The sequence below is a fragment of the Rana temporaria genome, chromosome 1 (genome assembly GCF_905171775.1).
Source record: "Rana temporaria chromosome 1, aRanTem1.1, whole genome shotgun sequence".
NCBI classification, from domain to species: Eukaryota; Metazoa; Chordata; class Amphibia; order Anura; family Ranidae; genus Rana; species Rana temporaria.
Genome location: NC_053489.1, coordinates 138,492,109 through 138,505,579, shown reverse-complemented (window position 1 = coordinate 138,505,579; position 13,471 = coordinate 138,492,109).

Here is a 13,471-nt window from a genome sequence, read left to right as displayed (position 1 = left end):
AATAACACTTTGGAGCCTCCAAAATTCCAGGCCCCAAACTACTTTATTAAGATAGAGAAGACTGCGAGCCAGTCCTCTCTGAATTAGCGCCTGCCTGGAACTTTTCACCCACTTTTGGGTGACCCCCTGAACCTTCTACCTCTATTTAAATGGACCATAGTCCAAAGAGTGGTGCCGTATAGCACCCATCCAGGACCCACCCCCGGTGTCCTGTACAATATATATATATATATATATATATATATATATTGGCCCGGATTCACAGACAGCAGCGCACATTTATGCCGCCGTAGCGTATCTCCTGTACGCTCTACGCCGACGCAGCGCAGAGAGGCAAGCACTGAATTCACAAAGCCAGTGCTCCCAAAACTGCGCTGGGTTTCCTAGGCGTAAGGCGGCGTAGGTGAAAGTGGGCGTGAGCCATGCAAATGAGGCATGACCCTATGCAAATGATGGGCCGAGCGCCAGACAGATACGTATAACGAACGGCGTATGCGCCGTCCCGTGGACGCATCCCAGTGCGCATGCTCAGAATCACGTCGGAACTACTCCCTAAAATACGTCGGATCACTGCCTACGGCGTGAATGTAACCTACGCTCAGCCATATTCACGCCCAACGTAAAATACGTAAAATACGCCGGCTTGTGTTCCCTGGTGCAGCCCTTTGCATGGATGCTGCTGAGTTACACCTCCTTTATGGGGCATAACTTTACGACGTACGTATAACTTACGCGCACTGCGTCAGGCGCACGTACGTTCGTGAATCGCCGTATCTCCCTCATTTGCATATTTGAATAGAAAATCAATGGGAGCGCCAAATGCGTCCAGCGTAAATATGCGCCCACTCTACGCCGGCGTAGGCAAGTTACGTCGGTGGGATGAAGCCTGTTTTTAGGCGTATCTTAGTCTGTGGGTCCGGCGCATAGATACGACGGCGCATATTTGCACTTACGCGGCGTATCTGGAGATATGTTGGTGCAAGTGCTTTGTGAATCCGGGCCATACTATATATAGATACATCTATATATATATATATATATATATATATATACAGGGCTTTTTTTCAGGGGGAACCTGGTGGAACTCAGTTCCGCCACCTCTGGCTCAGACCCTCTGTTGCCTGCTCACCACAATCACTTGTAAACACAGAAGTCTGGTTTCTGTGTTTACAAGTGACAACTCTGCACTCTGTGTGTAAACCCCCTGAACTCTGCACTCTGTGTGTAATGCAATCCTGGTGTTTAATGCCCCTTTAAGACCCTTGTACTGTTTGTGAAATCTGAACGGGGTCGTGGTTGAGTTCCTGCACCTATTTTCTGAGAAAAAAAGCTCTGTATATATTATATATATATATATATATATATATATATATATATATATATATATAAAAATACACACACACACATATTCTTTATATAGATCTGTGAGGTATGAGTGTGGGAAATGAGTAAATGTTTTAACAGAAACAAATTCCTGAATAAATGCATAAACATGTTGCTTTTGGTGGGCGTCCAGTGCTGCGACTGAACGTAAATAATGTAGTTCAATGGGATCGTCCTAAAAACTGCCCTGCACATGACTGTGGTGTGGTAACTACTACCAGGTTGAAATCAGGTGATGGGGATTAGATAACATGCCTCCCCACCACCTCTCAAACAGCTCTGAAAAGCAATCCAAGCATGGATCACATTGTTGTAGTCAATTTCACACATGTAAATGAACCCTCAAAGAAAAATATCCCATTTGGTCTTTAATTTTGAGAAATACTATAATGCCTAAGTGAAAATTGGACTGTTTAGGAGAGAACCTGAACAATTCCCTTTTTATTGAAAGTCTTCATAGTGCATGTGCTACTTCAGTCTGTCTGTCAAGTCCGCATAAGAAGGCCAATCAAAAGTTTAACAGACACATTTCTTAGTGGAGGTTCCACCTATCTAACAACTTAACCTTAAACAAAAGGGCACAGTTAGCCTAAAAACCGTTCGCCAAACAAAAATTTTTAAAACATTTGTTTACCTTTCTTTATGGTCTGTGAAGCAGGCACTTCCTGGTCTGTCTGAGTGGGGCTGGGCGTGTCTATTTCTTTCCAGCATAGGGCTTCAGAATGCCAGGAGCTAAGATGGAAATGTCCATCGCTGTATTTTATAAAGTTTACTTTCTGATGAATTAAGAATGCTGGCGCCTAGATTCCTGGGACGGGTGAGTACATTATTGTACATGTACCAAGCGGGAGAAAGGATTAAAAAAAAAAAAAATGAATTTCGGGGGAACCACCCCTTTAAAAAGTATTGTAAGATAAGGAACCTAACTAAAAGCCTGATTCTAAAATAGTAGGTGCTTCTAATCTAGAAGCATGGAGCACCAGTCCTGGTTTTATGAGGTATTCCTTCTCCTTTAAACTCTACCTCCAGTATGTAATAGGAGAACACACCAAAACAAATGCAGGGAAGTAAAGGGTTAAACTCCTCACCTGATAACAGTACCTTCACTACACACTTTAGGCTCAGCCTTATTCAGGCTGGGTTCACACTGGTGCGACAAACGCTCCAACATTGGGAGCTCATGTCGCATGACGTGTGAAAATCAATGTTTCCCTATGAGAGCTGTCTTCACTGGTCTGACACATGTCGGTCCGACTTTGAAAATGCTCCATGTACTACTTTGGTCCGACTTTGATTCTACTTCAGCCCATTGAATATCATTGAAGTCGGATCAAAGTAAGAACGCCGTCTTGCATGATCTGACTTTGGCATGCGACTTTTGCTCTGCTGATCTTGAGGGGGAACTCCATGCCAAATTTTAAATAAAAAAACGGCATGGGTTCCCCCTCCAAGAGCATACCAGGCCCTTGGATCTGGTATGGATATAAAGGGGAACCTCTACGCCGCAAAAAACTGCATGGGGGTACCCCCCAAATCCATACCGGACCCTTATCCGAGCACGCAGTCCGGCCGGTCAGGAAAGGGGGTGGGGACGAGCGAGCGCCCCCTCCCTCCTGAACCGTACCAGGCCAAAAGCCCTCAACATGGGGAGTGGGTGCTTTGGGGCAGGGGGGCGCCCTGCGGCCCCCCCACCCCGAAGCACCTTGTCCCCATGTTGATGAGGACAAGGGCATCTTCTCGACAACCCTGGTCGTTGGTTGTCGGGGTCTGTGGGCGGGGGGCTTCTTCCAACTTCGGGGGTCTTCTTCCGGCTCTCCGCTCTCTTCTCCCGCTCTCCGGTTCTTCTACTGCTCTCCGGTGCCTTCTGCCGGGCTCCTCCGCTATATTCTCCCAGCTCTTTTACTAGCGTTGGCCAGGTGTTCTCTGTCATCTTCTTCCAAAGATTGAGGTATTTGGTCATAACAAGGGGCGTTATGCATGGCGGCAAAAGAACACATCATTCCAAGATAAACACTTGCTACCCACAGGAAAATTTGGTGGAGGTTCCATCATGCTGTGGGGCTGTGTGGCCAGTGCCGGTACATGGAAACGGGTTAAAGTTGAGGGTCGCATGGATTCCACTCAATATCAGCAGAGTCTTGAGAATAATGTTGAGGAATTAGTCACAAAGTTGAAGTTACGCCGGGGCTAGATATTTCAACAAGACAACGACCCAAAACACTGCTCAGAATCTACTTGGGCATTAAGGCTTGATTCACACCTATGCATGTTGCTTTTGAGCGTTTTTGCAATGCTTTTTGCGGTGCTTGCTGCGTTTTTTGACGTGCGTTTTTTTATTCTGCACGGTATTTGCGCAATAATTTTTCAAACACCTTTTTTTTGGAAAAAAATTGTTTCATGAATTAAAAAAATAACAAAACAGTAAAGTTAGCCCAATTTTTTTGTAAAATATGAAAGATTATGTCACACTGAGTAAATAGATACCTAACATGTCACGCTTTAAAATTGCGCACACTCATGGAATGGCGCCAAACTTCGGTACTTAAAAATCTCCATAGGCAACGCTTTGAAAATTTTTACAGGTTACCAGTTTAGATTTACAGAGGAGATCTAGTGCTAGAATTGTTGCTGGCACTCTAGCGCACGCGGCGATACCTCACATATGTGGTTTAAACGGCGTTTACATATGTCGGCGGGACTTGCGTGTGCGTTCGCTTCTGCGCGCAAGCTACTGGGGACAGGGGCGTTAAAAAAAATATTTTATTTCTTTTTTTTTTTTTTACATATTTATTTCTTTTTTTACACTTTTTTATTTTATTTTATTTTTTTTATTATCACTTTTATTCCTATTACAAGGAATGTAAACACCCCTTGTAATAGGAATGTGTGTGACAGGTACTCTTTATGGAGAGATGCGGGGTCAATAAGACCCCACATCTCTCCTCCAGGCCTGAAAGCATGAAATCGGTGAAAAAAAAATCACAGATCTCATGTTTACCGTTGCTTAGCAGCCGCAATTGCGGCTTTGTTTACTTACGGGGACCCGGGCGTGACGTCATCACATCGCGCCCGGGTCCTCCGACGGTCATAGAGATGACTGGTGACCATCTGGTCACCAGTCATCTCTATGCTTCCTGCGAGCGCCGGACGATTCGTTCTCCGGGCCCCCGATGGCACGGAAGAGCCCGGAGAAGCACCGGATGGCGGCGGAAGGGGGGAGATGTCCCCTCCCGCCGCCTGTAAGAATGATCTAGCGGCGGAACCGCCGCTATGATCGTTCTTACATTGTGCAGAATCGCCGGCACAAGAGAAGGATATCTGAATGATACCTCTCGCTGCAGGCATCATTCAGATATCCCCCCCACAAAGCCCAGGACGTCATATGACGTCCACTCTGAATGGCAGAGGTTCTTTGTGGACGTCATTTTACTATGGGCCGGTAGGGAAGTGGTTAAAAAAAACGCGGCACTTGCGTTTTTGATGCAGGTCCATTGAATTCTATTGCATGCAAAACGCTGCTTTTTGCAGGAAAAAAAGTCCCTGACCCTTTCCAAAAACGCAGAGGCATAAAAAAGCATTGATGTGAACATGTTCCATAGGAAACCATGTTAAAAAATTTCCCTGCATTTCTGCAAAATGAAAAATGCATCAAAAAAAGCATTAGTGTGAATGGAGCCTTATGCATCCTACTTCAGCCCATTGAATATCATCGAAGTCGGATCAAAGTAAGAACGCCGTCTTGCATGATCTGACTTTGGTATGCGACTTGTGCTCTGCTGATCTTGAGGGGGAACTCCATGCCAAATTTTAAATAAAAAACCGGCATGGGTTCCCCCTCCAAGAGCATACCAGGCCCTTGGATCTGGTATGGATTTAAAGGGGAACCTCTACGCCGCAAAAAACGGTGTTCTGGAATGGCCATCCCAGTCCCCAGACCTGAATATCATTGAACATCTGCGGGGTGATTTGAAGCGGGCTGTCCATGCTCGGCAACCATCAAACCTAACTGAACTGGAGATGTTTTGTAAGAAGGAATGGTCCAAAATACATTCGTCCAGAATCCAGACACTCATTACAGGCTATAGGAAGCGTCTAGAGGAGGCTCTACTCAATATCGATGTGATTTTTCTGTTGGGGTGCCCAAATTTATGCACCTGTCTAATTTCGTTTTGATGCGTATTGCACATTTTCTGGTAATCTAATAAACATCATGTCACTACTGAAATATCACTGTGTCCTTCAGTTATTTAATAAATCAAAATGAAATTGCTGATCCAAACACCCAAATATTTATAAATGACAATCATGGAAATTGTCAGGGGTTCCTAAACTTTTGCATACAACTGTAGTTGAAAAGTTTATTTAAAATATAACAAAATGTAGAGATTATGAATAAACACGGGTCAAGAAGATTGTCCCAAAAGTTTCAAAATAAAAATCATAGGCTCAGTGCAGGCATGCAATCAAAGCCATGTATGGCTGATAAATATCACAACCAGGAGGGTGATGATGGACACACAATATCTACACTGGCCGGAGTGAATGAACTGACGTCACTATTTATTGTTGTAAAAGTAACCAACGATGGCCAATCGTAGAAAAGAAAAGTGTTTGACTAAAACAACCAATCACCTTTATGGACAAGGCTATGGTAAATGGTAGAGAACAGACAACCGTCGTGTGTGATCGAATGGAGGTAAAATAACCTGACTCAGTCAGGCTACTATAGTAATAGTAGTAACATGGGACCAGATTCACAGTGAGAGTACGCCGGTGTATCTACTGATACACCGGCGTACTTTCAAATTTGCCGCGTTGTATCTTTAGTTTGAATCCTCAAACCAAGATACGACGGCTTCTGGTTTCGATCCGACAGGCGTACGGCTTCGTACGCCTTCGGATCGTAGGTGCAATACTTTGGCGCCCGCTGGGTGGAGTTTGCGTCGTTTTCCGCGTCGGGTATGCTAATTATCTTTTTCCGGCGATCCACGAAGGTACGCGCGGCCGTCGCATTCTCTTACGTCGTCTTTAGTCTGCTTTTCCCGGCGTATAGTTAAAGCTACTGTTTAGTGGCGTATAGATAGACTTGCCATGCTAAAGTATGGCCGTCGTTCCCGCGTCGAATTTCAAATTTTTTTTTTTTGCGCAAGTCGTCCGTGAATAGGAAAGGACGTAACTCACGTCTACGTTCAAAAAATGACGTCAGTGCAACGTCATTTCGCGCAAAGCACGGCGGGAATTTTTGAAATGGAGCATGCGCATTTCAATCGGTGCAGGGACGCGCTTCATTTAAATGAATCACGCCCCCTACCCGCCCAATTTGAAATATGCGCCGAGAAATACACTACGCCACCGTAACTTACGGCGCACAATCTTCCTGGATTTCGAAAATGCGCCAGGTAAGATACGGCGGCGTAGCGTATCTCTGATATTTTCTGCGCCTGGGCAAATGTCTCTCAATCTGGCCCATGGCTTTGATTGCATGCCTGCACTGAGCCTATGATTTTTATTTTGAAACTTTGGGACAACCTTCTTGACCTGTGTTTATTCATAATCTCTACATTTTGTTACTTTTTTAAAATAAACTTTTCAACTATATACACAAGCTCCTGAAGAAGCGCATCATCGCGCACAACATGTAGAGCGCTTTTCTCTGAGCGACCCCCGAATACTACTCAACCTCTCCACGTCACCAAACAACCATTGGATTTATATAATTCTACATGCTTCAAATCTTTACGCTCATTACATGCGGTATATGTATATGTATTAGAGGTGTTATGAGAGTCCTTAAGGTCACTCAACTTTATGTTTTTTAATGTGTTTGTATACAATGGTTTTCACTTTATCCAATTAAAAACCTACAAAGTCCATATCTTTATTCTAATTTCTTCTAAACAATTTAGACATTTATCGACTGGTTAATTTTTTAGATTAACCAGATTGAGGCATTACAAAAAACTCAGTTAAAAATTTGGTGAACTTTCATATATGAAATTTCACTGTCACATAGGGAGGAAAGAATTACATTAACCAGTTAAGGACCGCCGCACGACTAAATACGTCGGCAGAATGGCACGGCTGGGCATATGGACGTACAGGTACGTCCCCTTTAAGAAGCCCAGCCGTGGGTCGCGAGCGCGCCACCCGCGACCCGGTACTGAGCTCTGTGACCGCGCCCGCAGGACCTGGGGACCCGATCGATGCCGGTGTCCCGCGTTTGGGTCACAGAGCTAAAGAACGGGGAGAGGTAAGTGTAAACAAACCTTTCCCGTGCTTCCTAGTGAGCCTGTCACTGATTGTCTGTTCCCTGTCATAGGGAACGACGATCAGTGATGTCACACGCCCCCCTACAGTAAGAAACACACATTAGGGAACACTTAACCCCTTTAGCGCCCCTTACAGGTTAATCCCTTCACTGCCAGTGTCATTTTCACAGTAATTAGTGCATTTTTATAGCACTGTTTGCTGTAAAAATGACAATGGTCCCAAAATAGTGTCAAAAGTGTCCGATGTGTCCCCCATAATGTCGCGATAAAAATCGATGATTGCCGCCATTACTAGTAAAAAATAAATTATTTTTAAAAATGCCATAAAACTATCCCTTATTTTGTAGACGCTATAATTTTTGCGCAAACCAATAAATAAACACTTATTGCGATTTTTTTTTTTTTACCAAAAATATGTAGAAGAATACGTATCGGCCTAAACTGAGGGAAAGAAAATGTTTTTTTTATATTTTTGGGGGATATTTATTATAGCAAAAAGTAAAAAATATAGATTTTTTTTTCAAAATTGACGCTCTATTTTTGTTTATAGCGCAAAAATTAAAAACCGCAGAGGTGATCAAATACCACTAAAGGAAAGCTCTAGTTGTGGGAAAAAAAGGACGTCAATTTTGTTTGGGAGCGACTTTGCACGGCCGCGCAATTGTCAGTTAAAGCGAAGCAGTCCCAAATCTCAAAAAGGGGCCTGGTCCTTTAGCTGCATAATGGTCCGGGGCTTAAGTGGTTAAACACTGGTTACAATATATTCATTAATTAAAAAAGAGAATTTTAGTATATTGGACAAGAAGCATTGCAAATGTTGTCTAGTTTAATCCTTTTTTAGCCAGCAGGTGGCACTCCATGCTCCTTGTGCCCCTGTTGGGCTCGGCTCAGCCACAAGGTAGAGATATACTGTAGTTGTCCTATCGTTAGTCAGTCAGTCACATTACTATAGGCTTTTCTGGTTTACTTGCATTACCATTAACATTAACATTAACACTTTTCTGCCAGAGCAATTTGGTAATTATATATCAGACAGGAGGCTCATATCTTATGCATGATCTTTCTTTATTCATGCTCACAGCAGAAATCCAACTTTAGTGGAATCAATAGAAAAAACTTTTTTAAACTGAATACAAAGAAAAACTACACCCCCGGCAGCCCTCTAGCTGGATCTGCCAATCACGGGGCAGGACAGCCTGTATATAAGGGGCTGTCACCTTAAGAACCTCCTCTTTCTTTCTGCTCACAGAACAGACTTCAGATAAGTAATTCATTGATTTATATCAGCTTATATATAATTATTTTTTTTAATTATATTTTATTATATATTTATTTATATATATTTATTATATATTTTATATATTGTACTGTATTGTACTGTATGTGGCGGATTTCCTTTCTTGCCCAGCTTGCTGGGCTCTGAGGATGTTTTCCCCTCATCCCTCGCTCATTACTATTCTTATCCGCCGTTTTTTACTGTTCGCCCGATTCCCCTTTATCACCTGGATGCTCGGGCTCCGGTCAGCGCGCAATCCTCGGGCGCTCTGACCGATTCGCGCTTCTCTCCCTTCTCCCCTCAGAGGTCCCCTTTGGTAGTCTCGCGAGAGTTCAGCGCCATCTTCTGCGGCGCTCTCTCTCGTTCCTTTCGCGCCTCTTCCGTGCTCGGCGCATTCTCGGGGGGGCGTGGTGGAAGTCTCAGCCTATCAGGACGCTCCCCCGATCTCGCGAGATTTCGTCCTCCGTTTGCAAACCCGCTCCTCCTCACCGCTACACCAGTGTGTCGGTGAGCGGTGAGGGGTACACAGCGCGGAGTTTTCCTCAGCGGTCATACGGGAATTTATTCCCTCACTAGTTTCACTGTAGGTAGGTCTGCTCCCCTAGATCACAGTGCGGTACTCTGCCTGCTAAAGATCACAGTGCGATACTCTGCCTGCTAAAGATCTGCTGCCTAGGTCACCCGGCACTATACAGGCTGCACACTACTATAATTATTCCTATACCTAATCACAAGGGCGGTGTACTAGCTACAACAGCTCTACTACCATGGCAGAAGAAGGTGTTCTTCCTCTCGACAGCGCCCCTGAGGGTTCATTAGAACCACCCCAGGATGCTCCTATCTTTATGACTGCGGCACAGATCCAGGAATTAGTCAGCCGATCTGTACAGGCTGCTATGGCCTCAGTCACACCCCCTCCTCTCGTGCCCCAACCTACTGCCCTTATACCTGGTTCATCCGGTAATGACATACCTCGCATAAAAAAGGGCAAGGCGCCACAGAAACGCTGCCACATTGAGGTGACCTACGACTCCCCGGCAGGGGAAGTAATAAATATGCCCCAGACAGCACCCTCCCAGGTCTGTCAACCCACTGTCCTTCCAGACTCCGAACGACCCCTGGGCCTCAGGGAGACAAATACTCAGAGGCAACGTTCCGCCAGGCGGACTAAGCCAGACTCTTTTGTGGACTCCTCTCCCGAGTCGTCCGCAGAGTCCGAGGCGGCTGATACCTCCGAGTCTGGGGAGGATGATGATGACTATAAGGACAGTGGGCATTTGTCGTCCCAGAACGGCGCCAACCCTGCACCCCAGGGTGAGATTTTACTGGACTCCAATGGAGAACCATTTTTTGACCCGGAAGCTATTACGCACCCCCGTTCCGGTGACTGGACACCCCTACCCGAAGTGTCTCTGTATATTGAATATTGGGCACGTAGGGCAGTTGACAGGGCCAACCGTAATAAGTTACGGGCGGAATGCCCTCGCCCTAGTATCGCCAAGAAGGTGGTTAGCACCCCCGAGGTAGATCCCATCCTCCTGAGGTACCTCACAAAGAATGGAAAGTATTCCAAAAAAGGGATAGAGAGGTCCTTCAAATCCATTCAAGATAGGGTCTTAGACCTTTTTGGGCCCCTCACAAAAATTTTAAACCTCAGTGAGCAAGCTTCTTCCACCGGACAACCAGTGGATTTACCCCAGCTCAGAGGGTGGGCCCAGAGAGCAATCTGCCTCTTGGGCTGCGCTAACACCACATGCTCTATGGAGCGCCGCCGCTCCATCCTTATGAGGCTGGACCCCCAGCTCTCACACCTTGCCGAGTCTGAGCCAGGTCCGTCAGCAGAGGGCATGCTGTTCGGAGACTCTCTCATAAAAGACATCAATAAGATGGTGGGCCTTTATTCTAGCCTGGACAAGGCTCAGACCTCATTAAAGAAAGCAAATTCCGCTAGAATTTTTCCCAGGGCCGGCAGATACAAGGGCCGTTCTGCCGGCCCATACTTCTCCAGCAGGCCTTACCATAGGGCTCCCGCGCAGTACCAACCTCCGCAACCCTATCCAATGCATGTGGCGCAACCGGCGCCCTTCTTTCCTCCACGAGGACGCCCATGGAGAGGCCGAGGAGGGAGAGGCTTCCCCCGTTCCCGACCTGCCTCTGGTGAGTACAACACACCTCAATTTTTCACACATTCCTGTGGGGGGAAGGCTGGGACATTTTATCCACGCCTGGTCTGCGATTACGGCAGACGCGTGGATTCTCAATACTGTAGCGGGCTACCAGATAGAACTGTGTACCCTACCACAGATGGATCGAGCCCCTCATCCCATTCGGTTTTCAAACCTAAACGCCGCACTCATGGACGGCGAGTTGCAGGACCTCCAGGCCAAACACACGGTGATAGAAGTGGATCCTCTCTCCCCGGGTCTCCTCAGCAACCTATTCCTGGTCAGAAAGAAGGACGGTGGATACCGCCCGGTGATAAACTTGAGAAACCTCAATCAGCATGTCGTTTACCGACATTTCAAAATGGAGGGCATTCACTGCCTGCGGGATCTCTTACGTCCCGGGGACTGGTTAGTAAAGGTGGACTTAAAAGACGCTTATCTCACAGTTCCCATACACCCGGCCTCCCAACACTTACTTCGTTTTCGGTGGAGGGACAGAGTGTGGCAATTCACTTGCCTGCCGTTCGGCCTCTCTTCCGCGCCATGGTGTTTCACCAAGCTGCTGAAACCAGTGGTGGCTGCCCTACGGAGCAGGGGAGTGAGGTTGATCATTTACTTAGACGACCTGCTCATTATGGCCCGCTCCCCCCACCTAGCAAACGCCCATGCTTCCTGGGCAGTCGCTTTACTCCAGGATCTGGGTTTTCTCATAAACTACGAGAAATCGATCCTTATCCCCTCTCAAGAGATGGAGTTTTTAGGCTTTCTAGTAGACACCAACCGAGCGGTTCTCCGTCTTCCCAAAACCAAGTTAATCACCATACGCAAGGAGATCAGTCTCGTACTAGACAGACAGAGGGTGTCCCTACGCGGTCTGGCGCGCCTTGTCGGCCTATTATCAGCGTCGATTCAGGCCATTTTCCCTGCTCCCCTTCATTACCGAGCCCTACAGAGGCTCAAGACCCTCCATCTCCGCCAGGGGCTCCGCTATGCAGACGAGGTCCTTCTGGACGAGGAAGCCATAGTGGAACTTCGGTGGTGGCTACGCCATGCCGTCGAATGGAACGGCAAGACCATCTTCAGCTCCAACCCGGACTTTGTCCTGGAGTCAGATGCCAGTCGACATGGCTGGGGCGCTCGGTGCGGATCCTCTTCCACAGGAGGGACGTGGTCCACGGAGGAATCGTCCCTACACATCAACGCGTTGGAACTCCTGGCGGTTTTCTTCGCCATCAGGAGTCTCCTACCTCATGCGTCCAACTGTTGCGTATTACTGCGTATGGACAACGTCTCCGCGGTCCAATACGTCAACCGTCTGGGGGGTTCCAGATCCAAGATCCTAGCGGATCTGGCGAAGGAATTCTGGCACTTCTGCCTGGAACGCAACATCGTTCCAGTAGCGGAATATATCCCAGGTGTTTCCAACCTGGTAGCAGACTGGAATTCCCGTTACCTATCCGACTCCAGCGATTGGCGTCTGGACCGGCCAGTATTCTTGGCACTCGATCGCTTATGGGGTCCTCTTTCTCTGGACCTGTTCGCCTCCCGTCTCAATCGGCAGCTTCCACGCTTTTACAGCTGGAGACCGACCCGGAGGCACATGCGGTAGACGCTCTACGCCAGGCGTGGCCTCGGGGGACTCACTATGCGTTTCCCCCGTTCTCACTAATCCTCAAGGTCCTACTTCACATAGTGAATCTGTCAGCGTCGGTCGTCCTGATCACACCATGGTGGCCGACGCAACCGTGGTTTCCCCTCCTCCTGGGGATGGCGGTGGATCTCCCCAGGCTCCTTCCTCACTCCCTTCATCTCCTCACCAACCCGGACGGGGACCTTCACCAGTTGATCACGGAGCACTCCCTGCCTCTCCTCGCCTGGTTGGTCTCGGGGTGTCAACTACAGGCGGCGATCTTTCAAGAACAGCTAGGGATCTCCTCGCCTTGGCCTGGGCCCCCGGGACTAGATCGGCATACCGATCAGCCTGGCGACTCTGGGTCCGATGGTGTGATCAACGGCAGACTGATCCCGTTCAGGCACCTGTGTCCTTAGTGGTCAACTACCTAGCGGATTCCTTTGAAGCCGGGAAGTCCTATAACTCTCTTAATGTCCATCGATCAGCGATCTCCGCTTATCACGCTCCTGTAGACTCCGTACCTATAGGCAAACACCCTTTGGTGTGCCGCCTCTTGAGGGGCGTTAGGTTTCAACGCCCTCCACAGCCCAAGTACCAGCATACTTGGGACGTGACCAAGGTCCTCTCCATGTTTTCGGACTGGGGGGATAATGACGTACTTTCCCTGAAACTACTGTCCTTCAAACTGACGACCCTCTTATGCCTAATTTCTATTAAGCGGGTGTCGGACGTCAGGGCTCTGGAC